This window comes from Mycetomoellerius zeteki, unplaced genomic scaffold (assembly GCF_001594055.1).
Source record: "Mycetomoellerius zeteki isolate Tzet28-1 unplaced genomic scaffold, Tzet1.0 scaffold504, whole genome shotgun sequence".
In the NCBI taxonomy this organism is placed as follows: Eukaryota; Metazoa; Arthropoda; class Insecta; order Hymenoptera; family Formicidae; genus Mycetomoellerius; species Mycetomoellerius zeteki.
The window spans coordinates 22,574-38,393 of NW_017257506.1; positions in this window are offsets into that span (position 1 = coordinate 22,574).

Here is a 15,820-nt window from a genome sequence, read left to right on the forward strand (position 1 = left end):
CTGATGCGAAAAATTTCGATCGTATATCAATATCATGTAGTGACTTTGATATCTTTATTCACTGAAATACACCATGTCATCGGATTTCTGTCAAAGTTACGAGATCGTTGCCGAATCGACGACACCATATTTTATCATCACTGAATCTTTTATGCCGCATAAATCCGTTGTGTTATGCCGTTGATAATCTCATTATCGAACGAACGAGGTGTAGCAAAATTCGAAAGCCCATCACGAACCGTTCGATCGAAATAATCGCAGCGTGATTAATTAGCGACAGCCGACGTCCGAATTGACACGAGTACATTGTCGTATTCGCGACAATCGGGCACAGAAAAATGAGAAAAAAAAAACACACCCATCGACGGGGAGAGAGGGAGAGAGAGTCGTTAATGGCATCACTTCTGAACGACAAGTAACGTTGTTAACCGTAACGTCCGTTGCACCGAGGCCATTACAACGTGTGTGTGTATGTGTATGTGTGTGTATGTGTGTGTGTGTGTGTGTGTGTTAGCTGCCAGAGAAAGATTCAATTTCTGGACAATACGTCGGAATATCGGCGGCGTGCACCGTGGAAAAACCAATCGGGAAAAACTTGGGGCGGGGGAGACTTGTGTGAAGCACGCTGGGAATCTGCGTGAAGAATCCAGAATATCCGCGTAAATCGTAACGAATTAAATACGTGTGTTGTAAATTCAGGTCAAGTTGAGCGAAGCAAAAACCCGGTCGGAAGAGAGAATCTCTTTGTTCAACGTGGATATTATGTGCGATGTAAGTCAGTAGGGAATTACAATCAGCGGAAACTTGCCATAACACGTACGGTCACGTTCGGGAAAAAAAATATATAAAAACAGAAGGAAAAACGACCGATAAAATACACGGAACGAAGGCATTCATTCATTCATTCATTCGGAATCTTCCACATTCGTGCGCAGCTCTATTAAAAACGCAAATTTTACGAGCAACATGTTCTAGCGTTTGCAAAATAATGCACACTAAATATTCGCAATATACAGGACATTTCGGCTCTGTCGAAATCTTCTGTCACGCGCTCGTACGTTTTTAAAGATAAATAAGAAATTGATCTATTTCCTTTTTCAGTCCCGTTGAAGAGAATTATCATGTCCCTCTGTAATTTTACGCGGAAATTCAAAAGTTTTTACAACCGAGTTTAAATTGGAAAATTTTTGCAACAAAGAACCAGCGTTGCTTCTGGGTAGAATGGACTGGACAGATAATACTCGTACCAGCACTATACGTATTATAACCATCGATTTCATGCATTGATTGTGGATAAATAAAACTGTCGGCATGGATATAACTATAACATGATTTTTAAAATTACCAAGAGAAATAATCTAGCTATTTTTGATCAAAACAGATTTGAATGCTTAAATATTTCAGTGTGAAATTTTATATATAATATATCAAATATATAATATAAATATTATATATTTGGTATTATATAAAATTAATATATATATAGTATATAATATCAAACTCTACAAATCGCATGCCAAAATTTTTCATATTATTAATATTTTTTAAGATGTTTATTTTAATATTAAATTATTAAAATATGTTTCTAAGAGGTTTTTTTCTCTTAATTTATTTTTGTCGGTCTGATTTCGAATTATAATTGTTTAAAAATTATATTTTGATCAACAGAATCCGTATAAATGTAGATGTGATCACTTAGTTGCTACACGAATAAAAACTAAATAAATGATGCTCCCGAATGTGACGTCTTTAGATTGCAAAATGGATAGAAAATTCGCGTTCGCGCATTTTGTAATCCTCGTTGTTCATGGATCGTTATGCACCCTCTCGTATTGCACGATCAATTTGTCAGAGCAACGCGGTCTGATCGCATCTACGCGAACGAAATGGGGAGAGTCGAACACGCTTGACGGAATACAAAAAGAAACTACTATCCCTTGGCACACACAGCTCCGTTAAAATACAATCTCTAGGGCGGAAGTGAGAGCAGGAATCCATCCATCGCGACCTGAGCACCAACGACAAGACGCGTCATTGATCAAGTCGTGGGTTCTGCTATCATTTTTTTAAACGCTGCAACGTTCGTCGTTAAACTGACTCGAGGCAAAGTGCTATCGATAAACTTAGCTCGTTGATTATAGTCGTATATCACGTAATAAATAGGTACGCTTAACGCTTGAATTACGGCCATTTTCAATTTACTAAAAAACATTTTGTATAAATATCAAAGTCGTTCCTTTCTTAAAATTTTTGTATTGAACTTTTAACATATCCGAACACCCAAAAAAAATATTCTGCCAATAAGCGGGGAATTCCTCTTAGCATTTCCTCTAAGCAAAAAATCTTACATTAATCAGGTGCGTGTATTTATAACATATATTCATTTATAAAAATGAGGACACGTGAGCTATGATCAAAAATAAATTCCTCTATAGAAAATTCTATTATAATAACTCGAATAGCCTTTTGAAATAAGAGGATATACAAAATACTAGCGGCACGCTTATTTGTTAGAAGAAGTTTGTCATTTATCGTAGTATGCGTGCATGTCAGTACATGCAAGACATTCTTCTAGCATTGAGAGGATTGCAATCCTAAATCCTACTTTATGGTTATATGAAATTCCTTTAGTTTGTAGAATATCTTCTTGAGGTCATATATAAATGAAAAATCCTCTGACATTAAAACGAAACCGCTAAATGACAGAATACTTTTTTGGGATGTTTCATTATTATCAGTCTTATCTTTTGATGGTACGATTTAGGAAATTTGATGGATTTTATAAAAATATCGATTTAATCTTTACAATGGTTGCAAATATGTATATATACAGTGAATGTAAATTATTCTATAATAAATCTTCTTTTACAAAAATTTATAATAAAATTGAATGGTTGCGTTGTTATCAGCTACATAAGTTGATTAAAAATTAATGTCAGATTGATTTTTTAAAACGCCGCTAACGTCCATAAAACAAGACGTAAGGTTATTATATTTTTAGTTCAACATCTTAACGTTCAGACGTTATTGGCGCTTCTTAGTTTAAAGTAATGTATTTAACATAAGCGGTCTTCCAATCTTATTATTATATTTTTATCTATATTACTAATTTCTCATATATTTTATATTATTGTTACTATTGCCTATATTAATTAATAATATAAAATATTGATGAGGTATGATTTAGGCGACCAGTACATTCGGCAACTCTCCCCTACATAAATAAAAAAATCGTGATAGCGTTGCTATTTTTCAATGTATTTCATAGCAGAATTACAGAAAATATAAGCGTAAGTTTTGATCATTTGTCATATTTTAGAATATTATTAAAATTAAATTAATAGGATTAAAGTTAGCTTTACATTTTTTTAAAAGTTAAATAAATAAAAGTTTTAAAAATGCTCTAATTTCCTAAATCGCACCACAATCTAACCTTTTAAATCGCACGTTACCAAATATTTTTTCATTTCTTTCATTTTTATTCCATTTATTATCATGTAAAAATGTATTAATATAAATCTACGAAGTGTTTATTTTGTTTCACATAGAAACTCTCCTTAAATTACTTCTTGAAATTATCATGTGTTTCAGAAAGTATGAAAAATATATTCTTAAGTCTTTAACAGCATAATAAAATACAATTTTTCCTTTTCTTATGTAATTTTTAAATTTTTTGCATTATTATAATATTTTAAATGAGAAATATTGGTATGTTGCGATTTAGGTAACGAATGTTCTCGTTGCAAAAATCGCACCATATTGAAAAAAAATCTTCATTTTAAACATTGTAATAGCGTAACGAAATTATGAAAAAATTACATAAAGGGAAAAGAGTGCAGTTTATTGTGCTGTAAAAAACTTAAAAATATTCTTCAGAGTTATGAACCTTTAAATGAAAAGTGATGCGCTTTCGGCAACCTTAATTACCCTAACTTGGTATATGTTTAATAGGCATGAAAGCTTATCTTATGGAATTATACGTTATCTTTTTATTATTCAATCAGGGGTGAACCTAAAGATAAGCAAGACCTCCTTTTTTACGAAAAAAAAACTGATACATTATTGATTTTTTTAAGTTTGAAATTTTTTATGATAAATGGGATAAATCCGCAGTAAAAAAAGCTCTGTTTAACATTTTCGATAGAATAAGCTATTTTCGAGAAAAAAATTAATTAAAATTCATTTACTGTAAATTTACAAAGTCGTTTTATTTGATTGTCAGTTACAATAAACTAAAAAGCAAAAAATTAAACTCTAAAGCAAATGTTGAAAGTGACCACCTTGTTAACTGATAATCAAATAAAACAATTATATTCATTTGCATTCATTTACGAATTCTATTTTTTTTTTAAATGACTTATTCTATCGAAAGTATTAAAGAGAGCTTTTTTCTACGAATTTATATCATTTATTATAAAAAAATTTCAAACTTAAAAAATCAATGACGTACCAGTTTTTCTTCGTAAAAAAAGGAAGTCTTACTTATTCTTAGATCGGCCCCTGATTAAATTAAAAGCTAATATATGACAGTCTCAAAAAATAAGCTTTCATGCCCATTAAACATATGTCAAGTTATATTAAAATAACTCGAACGGTTTTTGAAATTTTTGGAAAAAATGAAATTTTATTTCCAACTTTGACATCTTGTATCTTTGAAATTAAGCCGTTTCCGACAAATCATTATATGAAGTTTTAGTCTTGAATTTATGTAAGCAATCACCCCTTAAAATCTTTTAGCGTATTTAGGATACACCTTGTATTCATAAATTTAGCTACGTGATAATGAGACATATCATGTAACTAAATACAAAATTTTGAAACAAAAATCTGTTAATCTGACTTGTGAAAACGATAAACTTTTTTTGTTAGAATTGATAGATAAACGGATTTCTCTTTCTCGTTGTCTCTGTTTTTTCCTTTCTTTCTTTCTTAAATATATTTCCAAACATTTCTCGCCATCAAAATATCATCTATCATTAATCTGAAAAGTCCAATATATCTATATTGCAGTTTATATGTTATCATGTTTTAAGCATACATCGCGAACACAGAAGAAAGTAGATTCAAACGAAAGTGGCACTCGGTCTTCATACATCATACATATTCTTGCTCTAGACAGAATGACAACACTTTTACCCTCTTCACGCTCGGCGCAGATATCGATTTGTATTTGTCCATAAGTTAATGCGGTGCAGCTTTGCGCATGTGAAATTGCATAACACTCGAGGGCCAGAATAACGACAAAAGCACCACACGGAGAGAGATCCGAGAAATCGAGGAAGGGTATAGTGCTTCGCTTTCGTGGCAACGTGCCACGTACCCGCCTCACGTTCTCTACCAAATTACGTAGCGAGGCACAAGCGGTATAAGCGCGCAACAGGAAGGCGTACCGAATCAGTACAAATAGCTTGATTCGCAGAATACTAGAATGGTATTCCAGACGGCGAGCAGTGGTAAGCGGCTCTTAATCAGAACCGATGTAACCACTCACCTATAATCAGAAGCTACACGCGACGTCGCCTCGATGCAATACACCCTCGATACAATATATGGAATGTAATCGAAGTTAGAAACAATTTCAAATTGAAGGTAGGAATAAAAGAAAAACTTATAAAATTTAACTCTTACACACACACACACACACACACACACACACACACACACACACACACACACATCACGTGCGCGATTAGGGCATTCGTGTCCTACATATTTCTTTTCTTTAAAATACTAGGAATATTTGGCTAAGTAACGGTTTCTACTTTTCTTTTTTTAAATACACAACTTTATAAATATTTTATAAAGATGTAAAATATATATATATATATATATACACATATACACGGAAAGGACGGTCGGTTTTGGTGAAATATTTTATTTAGCTAGATACAGAGATGGAAATAATTTTGTTGAACTATCAAAATAATTAATTATGCAGAACGCTCAAACTGGTTGTTAGAATGTCAAAAATATTGCAGCATTGCTCATATTTGAAATTCCTACAAAATTATTTTCGGATCTGTATCTAGCTAAATTCTTAAATATTTCTGCAAATCGTCCTTTCTGTGTAAGAATGGCACAATTCTAAGAATTAAAATAAGATAAATAGTAAGTTAAATTGAAATTAAAGTTAATCTTATATTTATGAATCTGGGCCATAATAACTTTTGGATACTTGTAAGAGTGATGAAAATTAACGGCATACGAACGATCCTCGTATAGTAAAAAACCGGAATATCATTGTGTGGACTAAGGATTAATATAGAATGTGAGGTATGAATAAACGCGCATCTTAATAAGGCGCATCTCTCCATCTAGCTGTGCCGCAATGTAAAATGCAAGATACTTTTCAACGAAGTTATTTCTATGACGCAATCGTTGGGAATCTAGATGAAAATTAAGACTCTTGGAGACACATTTTTTTATCTCTTCTTCACGCGACAGAGGAGAGAAATTGTCTCTCTCGTTTTTCGTTTTCCTCTCTTGAATCTCTCGACAGTGTACGCTTTCAATAATTCGCGACTTTGTCGAACACGCGATTCGTCGTGAATCTTTTACGTATGCACCGCTGGGAATGCGGCCGTCGCGGCGAAGTCAAACTACTCACGCCGAAGATCCACGAGTATTGCAACATCGCCGACCAGCGAAATTGCTAGCTTTCGGCGGGAACGAACGGTGGACGGGAACATAGCCGCATGAACCAGGAAGCGATTCGCGCGGTTTCACGTCACCGCGCGGTGGAAGTACATTTTATATTTAAACAGTTGCGGGGTATCACTCAGAGTGTTGCATTTTCGATGTACGATTGTCCCGCGGTCGAAGTTACACGTCGACTTGGTCAAATAGAATCCTATAACCGATTCTAAAGGTGACGTCTTGCGGGAATGTAACGTTTTTCCGAGGAATGCGGATAAAGGCTTTCGCTGCCTTTTTCTTCCTTTAATCCTCTCGAAGTTAAAAGCACGAGGTCGCCGCGACCACGGCGCGTGTCAATTCGCTCGCGTGTCAATAACAGCCGGTACAATTTAGTAAACGTCAGATTTCACGCTATCGCGATAGTGAACTTATCGATCGGACATATCTTAAAAGTTAATGTCTGTCAGCAGCGTGTAAGAATTTTAAAATTTTTTTTTATAGTAAGATCCGAGTCGAAATTTTAGTCCTACTTTGAATCTCTTTTAATCTCAATTAAACCTTATAAACCTGTTTTGATACTTGTACAATCAAACAGAGCCTCTTTTAATATTACTTAATCTACAGCTTCTATTTAGAAAACTTCTTTTGAACCTAAAAATAGGAAATCTTGCAACAACTGCCATTTACAGGCTCAACGTAGGCGCTCAATTCATTAGATTAGAACCTATTATACTGTATGCGCCAAAAAAATGCGACTCTCTTTTAATCACTATTATGTTTGCTGAGTGTGACACAGTAACGCAGTGATTGCAATTAAAGGAAATTATATCGAATAAATATTTGGTAGAAGGACAAAATATTTGTATTATAATCAAATTTGCCCCCGTCCACTCACTTTATTTAACTAAACCGACAACTGAAGTGTTGTGTTAGTTGTGTTGAGTTAGTTATGAGAGTCGCATTTTTTTTGGCGCATACTGTAAATCTCTAGAATCTACATACGTCCTAAAACTAAGATTCAAAGTAGGAGTAAAATTTTGACTCGGGGAGATAATACCTAAAATGGGACGCTTTAGAATACACTTTAGGACAAATGAAAAAATTAACGAGAGGATTCATACACTGGTATACGTCAATTGAGATTAAAACTGTTAGTGCGATCCGTTAAATTGCTGATGAATTCCCAACGATGGTACTCCACATGTCCCGCGCAAAATGCACATGCACGAAACAAATGCATGGGACGTTATTTGGCCGGACGCATTCGCAACGGAAATCGCCGCTTGCGAAAAAATCAGTAGTGTACTCGATGAAATGTGTGTGTATGTGAGAGAGAGCGAGAAAGAGAGAGAGAGAGAGAGAGAGAGAGAGACGCGAGATGAGAGATATCAAAAAGAAGAAAGAATAAAAAAACGTTCGTATCTCCGTGAGTCGGCTCTCAATCTCCGATGCGACGGCGTTGTCCATCGCTCTGCACCGATCCTCTTTCCACTGGTGGATTTATGGAGAACGATGCATTACGTAAATTGCGAACGCGCCGCAGGCGATAGGGGGAAGAGTAACAACAGCGGGTTCCGTCGTGTCCGAATCGTGTTGCGGCAATCGAAACGTCATGTGGCTGGCTGACCAACCGGCCGAACGGCCACGACGTTCCGTTGGACCTACGTCGAAGATAACGCATTCGGTCCAATATCATCGAATGACATACCGGTGGTCACCGCCAGGTGCGTTTCCTCGGTAGGGTGCTTGTAATTTTGTAATCGAAAGGAGCGGAGATATTTCGAGAATCGACGGTGTTACGATGACGTTGTGATCGTTGGGTATCTCCTCACAAAAAACCCTCCAATATTCTGTTCTAGAAATTAATCTTTCGATACCACTCTCAGTCTAGTGTATCCGAATTTGTTTTTACTTTACACTGTTACAGATATCAAAGGAGCAATGGTAATCCAATCTCTTGAATTAATGACATTTTGTTGTGTTTAATTTCCATGTGTTTCATAATGTAAATCAATCTATTTGTGTAGTTAGTTTCACAGTAAACAACGTCCGTATTAACGTGCATTTAGTAAATAATAGACTAAAGGTACATTTTCACGCTGACACTCGACGTTCATTTTTAGCATAAAAACAGGTCACATGATCAAAATTGGCCTTTAATGTTCGTTAATTTTGACCACGTGGCCTATTTTGGCGCATCGTGCGTCAGCATGAGATTATACTTTAAATTCGAGTTAAATACATTTTCTCGAATTAAATTGTTAAACTCCATCGCTTTAGTTATATTAATGACATCAACAGCGTAGGCTATAACTTTTTTGTTAATAAAGATGCATACATTTGCTTGTTACCGTTATGTTCCTTAATATTTAGCATTTTGATTGAAAACAAATTTGTTATAATCTGTGCATTTTTTGTACACAATATCCAGTGTGTTGCATCTGTAACAATACGTGTAGTGGGACCGAAGGGTTAAAACGGAAGAATGATACCACACATGTCGTGTTTTCGTAACAGTTTGATTATAATCGGCACATCTGTAATTTGCACATCACAATTGAGGGTTCGACTAGGATTTCATGGCTTTAAGCGGATTTCTCTGCACAGGTTTGAAAAACGCTCAAACAAAACTAGCGCGCGACTATTCGGAGCATGTCGAACTGTAGTAACCGAGAAAAAAAAATGAAAAGAGGTGCGGAATTAGTTAGGTAGCGAACACAGACGAACACGGCGACACTTTTTTTTCGAGCGGGAATTTTCGGCAGCGAGCTAAATTTGAAGAGCGATCTTAATTTCGCGAGTGTTCGTACCACGATTCGCGTAACAGCGCGATCGACCGCTCTGTATAATCCCGATTTCATAACCGTCATTATTTTCGAAGTAACTTCGAACGCGCAAGCGGTGCACTTTGCGGCCGTACGCGCTGGACAATCGCGTGTATGCACGCGTGTGTTCAATGAGAACGAATAATGCCCCACGCCACGATAAAACGTGACTGTCGATGACGATATCGGTTACGGGCAAACAGCCGTTCGAGCAAATATTTCGCAATGACGACCCCCCCCCCCCATATCGCCCCCTTTCCGCCCCGTATTATTAGCTGGGATTTCAGGATGGTCTTAATTACGTTTCACCGGTCGATGCGAACGTGGCAAATGGCCCATTAAGCTGCGCGCGACCGCGTCTGTATAAATTGAAAATCATAAATCGTCGATCAACCGCGAGCTCGACCGCGAATGATAATTGGTCTTGTGCCTGCACCAGCTGAAAGAAAGTTGGGACAGCCGTTTTGGATTACCGAAGTTGGGATAGCGTGCGTCAAAAATATTTTTCACACCGGTCATTTGCGCCTGCGAACTTCGAGATTGCCTGATACGTTCGAGCGTTTCCAGCTATTGTGGCTGCGCTTCGTCACACCCCGCAAATTGGACCATGCTCTTAATCGCATTTCAATAACCAGTACACGACCAGAATAGTAAATGACGATCTGCAAGTGTCTCGTGACAACTAGAGAGAGAGATTTTCGACCTCGATTGCTATAATTCTAGTATATTCTTACTAATATAGTCCGCGGCTGTGAATACATAAAGTAAATCTTAAATAGATTGATTTCAATGGAGAATCAGGGATTACGAAAATACGCATGTACATTGTCAAATATCAAAAGAGTATAATGGTACCCAATCTTTTGAGGAGAATAACATTTTGTCATTTTTAACTTCCATGTGTGTCAGTCAATCCATTTCTGCGATTCGTTTCAACGTAAACAACGTCCAAATTAATGCATTTAATTATGCTTAGTAAGTAATAAATTAGATTTGAGTCAAATTTAATACATTTTCTTAAGTTAAATTAATTCCGTTATTTTAATTAAAAATGAACGATATGTTGAGTAATACCGACTTATAGAAATGATTAAAAATAACTCAAATGAGATATAATTTATTCTAATGAATTATAAATTTAACAAGTGTAAGATTGGGAGTTACGAAAAGTACTATTTTTTGTCAAAAGAGAATTGATGACTATTTTCTACAAAAAATATGTTTTTCATCTCTTCTTTTACACTGTCAAATTCAAAATACTAAATTATACTCAATCTACGTTATTTCAAATCATTTCTATAAATCACTACTGTTTCAGCTCTACTAATATGGATGTTGTTTACTTTAAAATTAATTCAATCACAGAAATGAATTGCTTTATTTTGACGCACACGAAAGTTAAAAATAACAAAATGTTGTTTAAAGCAAAGAATTGGTTTACCATTGCATCTTTAATACCAATCTTAATAAATTATTTAGCAGCATAGTGTCGAAAACATAACAAATAAAACCGAAATAACGATTATAGATTAAATATTTTGGCACCCTCGAATATTAAACAGACTTTCTTAATGAAAATTTAAATCGAGATATGTGTGCGTACTGATTTATTTAACACTCTAAACTAAGAGATTTTGGCAAATTTTCAAAGAGAGTGTTCTCTTCGAGCTTAGTTACAGAGAGTATTTAAAGTTAGAATTACAAAAGCTGCGAGAAAATATGACGTTCAGTTCAAATTGTTACCGAGAAAATATCGTTTCTCAAATTAATCAAGCAATTCATTCTTGAAATCTCATCTAAACTTTACAGAATATCGCGTCGATTAATATTTAAAGCGTTAAAATGGGTGACAATGGTACGGACCGAATATTTCGTGCTCTCGGATTTTGGAATTGATCTTATCTTAAATTTATGAAAGTTTTGTTCCCTAATGAATCTCTCCGTCGCGCGCAATATGACGTCAATCAGCTCCTCATTATAGAATCTGACGAAATTCTGTATGAAAACCCTACGAAATCATATCGAAAACATAAAGGATGTGGAACTAGGGCAATAATAATACGATCTGGATATTGGCACTCTTTGGGCGATCCATTTTGTACGCGAATGTCCGTGTTATCGAGCAGCAGGCGCGCCAGTTCCGTGCGACTCGATTGGAGCGATATGCGTCGGGCGAGGCGTGAAAAGGAAGAAGGAAGGACAAGAAAGGAGCAGGGGCAGAAAGAGAGCTAAGGGGGTGAGATAAAGTGGTCCGTAGAGAATGCCGAATCCACGGGAAATATCGAAGAAATCCTCGGTGCCGGAAGGACCTTTGGCAAAAGAAATTGAAATAGTTTCGTAACGGCTTCTTAGGGTGAAATCAAGTGGTTGGATAGGATCGTTACGAGATAAAGAGGAAAGGATCGATTCCTTTGTGCGGACCTCTTGTGCGAAAGGACTGCTCATCTTTCGCGCCGTCGTAATATCGTGATTGGTCGCGTGAAACGTTTCCGTGCTCTTCCCCGTTCTTCTTTTCTATTTCTTTCGGTGGCTATCGATCGCGGCGCAAAGCCGCCCACGTTCCGACTGCATTTCATTAATTTTTTTCCCCTTGCCACCCTCGTCGTACCTGCGTTTCCGCGCATTTCATTCATTCTAAACAGGACACGCGATTGTCATAGAAAAAAAGAAGACGCAAATAGAGGCAAGAAACAATACAGGTTTACGGAGAAGCGAATCGATTTCCCTGATTCTCTCTTTCTACGTGCATATGTGTACTGTATGTCAATTGGTGGCGACTCTTCGCAACGAACACCGGTGCTATTTATTTGCAAACCCATCAGATCTAACTGAAAGTTTTCCGAACAGGACGATCAACCTGAACCTGAACACTTTTTATCGATACCGTATTTCAGCCGGTTAGTAAAATTTAAATCAATATTTTGAGTTGAAGCAGAATTAATAGAAAAGAAACGTTTTTTACATTATAATATTTCGAATAAAATTCTAATTGAATAAAAATTTAACAATGTTATCTTCCACAAATTTATACATATATATCAGTTTTTAATATAAATAGTAGTTAAACGATTAAGAAAATATTACTGGATTTTATATGTCCATTTCACTTCAATTCGGCCAGAAACCGCGAAGTTTCATACACACAAATGGATGACGAAAAGAAGCACGGCGGGCCTACAACGCGAATTTATTCAGCGAATGCAGACGAAACGCATAAAAAGCTAAGTAAAGATTTGAGAGAAGAGTAGCAACAGTGTGCAAGCGAGCGGAAAAGAATACTGAAGCAGAGAATACTAACCTTGAGGCGAATTCTCTTTCTCCCTTTTTCATCAAAAAAAGCAAGACTAATACCGGCCCCTATGTTTTTTGCTGCTTTTAATCTACAAATGCGTCGTGGTTTGAGTCAGACTGTTACTTTGGTTCGAAGATTCTCGGTGCAGGAATATGTCTGCCGTATATGAGCAAACACAGGTGTGCTCAGAATTCTGTAATCTTTGCTTTAATTCATTTAGCAGAATAATTACTCTTAATACGTTGTATTTGAGTTTATTTGAAAAAAAAGACGTTAATAATAATACATATGGTTTTAATCCCAGACTATATGTATATTGAATGACGTTTGGTTTTTGTGGTGCGATCACTTTAATTACACTGAACCACATTTTTCAATTTTTAGCGCATAGGTAGATCGTTATTTTTTTAAAATATTGTATACCAAAAATAATATTTCGTATATACAGGGGTTTGAAAAAAAAAATAATCGTATTTTTCTATATAATACGTATATAAACTTTTCTCTATACATTTTTTATTCTCTATTGTGTCTATTGATTCAGGAATAAATCCTCCGACATACGTTATTCGTGAAATATACTCCTAAACATTGGAGACCTGTGTTTTCGCTTGATTAGCGTCAAGTTAGGATATAAATCTCTTCATAAATCTGTCACATTCGGCGAACGCGTGGCAAGCCCTGACATTTCGGTCGTCGTCGCGGGGGTAGAATTTATTCGGGAGTTCTTATCCTTCGAGTGAGCCCCGTGACTCTTCTCCAAATTGTATTTTTACGTTACGAACTTTTATCGCCAGCCCAGAGTTCCGCGCTTCGTCGTCCGACGTGTATTCCAGACGTAACTAATGGCAGATCGTCGTATCGGCAGGAGAGCCGTGCCAATCCTAAACGGGATACCGATAAAAATCCTATACGTTTATATCGACGTATCTTCGTGGAGTAGCTGGACGCAGGATATCGGATTTAGTACGGTCAACTTGTTTCTCTCGCCCTTCTTCTCCTCTCTTCTCCTCTCGGTTTGAAACTTATTCCTCCGAGCGGCATTTAATTGGAGCACGACCGAAAATTCGGATAGTCGCCATACGAGAGAATATATCCGTCTCTATTACGGGATTAAACTATAAAGGTGGGCAGCAAAACGCGCCATTATATCGAAGCTAATATAACGTGGATTCTTTAAGCCTGATAAAACGTGCAATTAACCGACTATTATAAGCCGATCCGATATACCGCGCGCGCGCGCATGTTGAATGTGAATTTTAATTAGCGTAGTTTCCTCAATGTAGGTCGAGGACTAGATTAGATATCGAGAAGGAAAATTAATATTATGTTTCCGATTGATTATGAATTTTTTATGCTCTAAGACTATTTTACGGTTATTTTACGTTATTCATCATCGTGAAACTCGAGATTATTTGAGAAAATTGCACGTTGAATTTTGCGATGACATCTCCTGGATGATCCCAGACTATCCTCAGATATGGCCGATGTCGTGGCAGCTGGGATGCTCTTGCACGTCTTCTTTCTAAGGCGTTAAGAGATTAACCATGCGCGTAGTAATACGATAAGCGCCAAATTTAATCCAACGAGAGCGACCGTCCGCACGAATTACCGCACCGACTAAAAGGAAAAAAAACGTACGCGCGGACTGCGACAATCGTTTGGAGATTTCGTAGTGAGAAAATTAGTTTTTCTTAATTGAACGAGGGATATCCACGTTCGATCCCGCGTAATTGGAATCGTAAACCGTCGTCGTTCTCTGATGAGAGAATGAGAAAGAGAGAGGGAGAGGGAGAAAAAGGTATGTTAACCGTTACTTCTCGATGACTCTCGCGCGCTGGCAATGATTATCGCGAATGGATTTAATCGGAGATTAGAATTTCGGAATACCCGGTGGAAATTTTTGCGGTTGTATCAAACATATTCAGAATCGGCGAAGAACCGGACGAAAACGATGTACATTTTCTTGCTGTTCGTCTCGCTTCGATAAACACTGAACTATCGCATTATATACAAAGCTCTCTCGGAGTAGGAGAAAAGGGGAAAATTTAAAGGCTGTTTTTTTTTTTCGAGAAAATTATATCTAAGATTTTGCAAAAGTTCTCTAACAAGAATGAATGCAATCGTCTGCCTTTGTAAATCCCTCGCCTGTTCTTTTATTTTATAAGCAGCCAGCGTAATAATTCTTTCCGTACTGTGTTGTACGAAAATTTCCTTAAGCTTTCTCACCACGAGACGGCGTTGTGTGTTTTAATTCAGCCCGGTGCCTGCCTTCTTCTCCTAGACGTCTCATAAGCCGCGGGTCGGAAAATTCCCAAACGATAACTCGTTTTCCGTAAACCCGCGTGAGCGTATCCGCCGGATGTGGGATGAGGCTAGGCGAAGGTGCGCCAGCTTCGCCTCGCGTAAATTTACGCGCGCGTACGTGCGTGTACGCATCGCGCGGATAGACGAGAAGCAGAGAAAGAGAGAGGAGGAAAGGGGAATAAACTACGCGCAACCGTGACTGCATGACACGCGAGCTCCGGTTTTCATCTCTCGTTGCGAAAAGACGACGCCGCCGCCGCCGTCGAGTCTCACGTGCGAGCCAGCGGTTTTTCACGGAAATCTAGTTAGATTCGCCGGGGCGGTAGATCCATTCCGTGAGTGATTTAAGTAGTGACCGGGTAGTCAATGCGTTTACCCTCCCTCTCTCTCTCTCTCTTGCGCACGAGAGAAATGCACAGGGGTGCATCATGAGGTCTTCCCTCCCCGCACCGTTGCAGTCCGATGCAGGGTGAGAGTACGAAAATATCCGGCTGGCCGTCGGCCAACTAGCCAGTTTTCCGCCCATCGTTTCGCTCGCGGGCCTCCTCGCACGTACCGTCAGGTATTTATGGATCGCCATTCGCGGATTTATTGGTATCGGGCGTATTTTACGCGATACCTCGGCTCGTATAGTTCGCGCCCTAATAATATGCCGGCTGCGGCGCAGCGTACGCGCACCCTGCTGCCATCGATGGTATCGTTCGTCTCGGCCGCAAATATTTACGGCGTTACACCTTGAAAAATCGCGCACGGCTTGCGC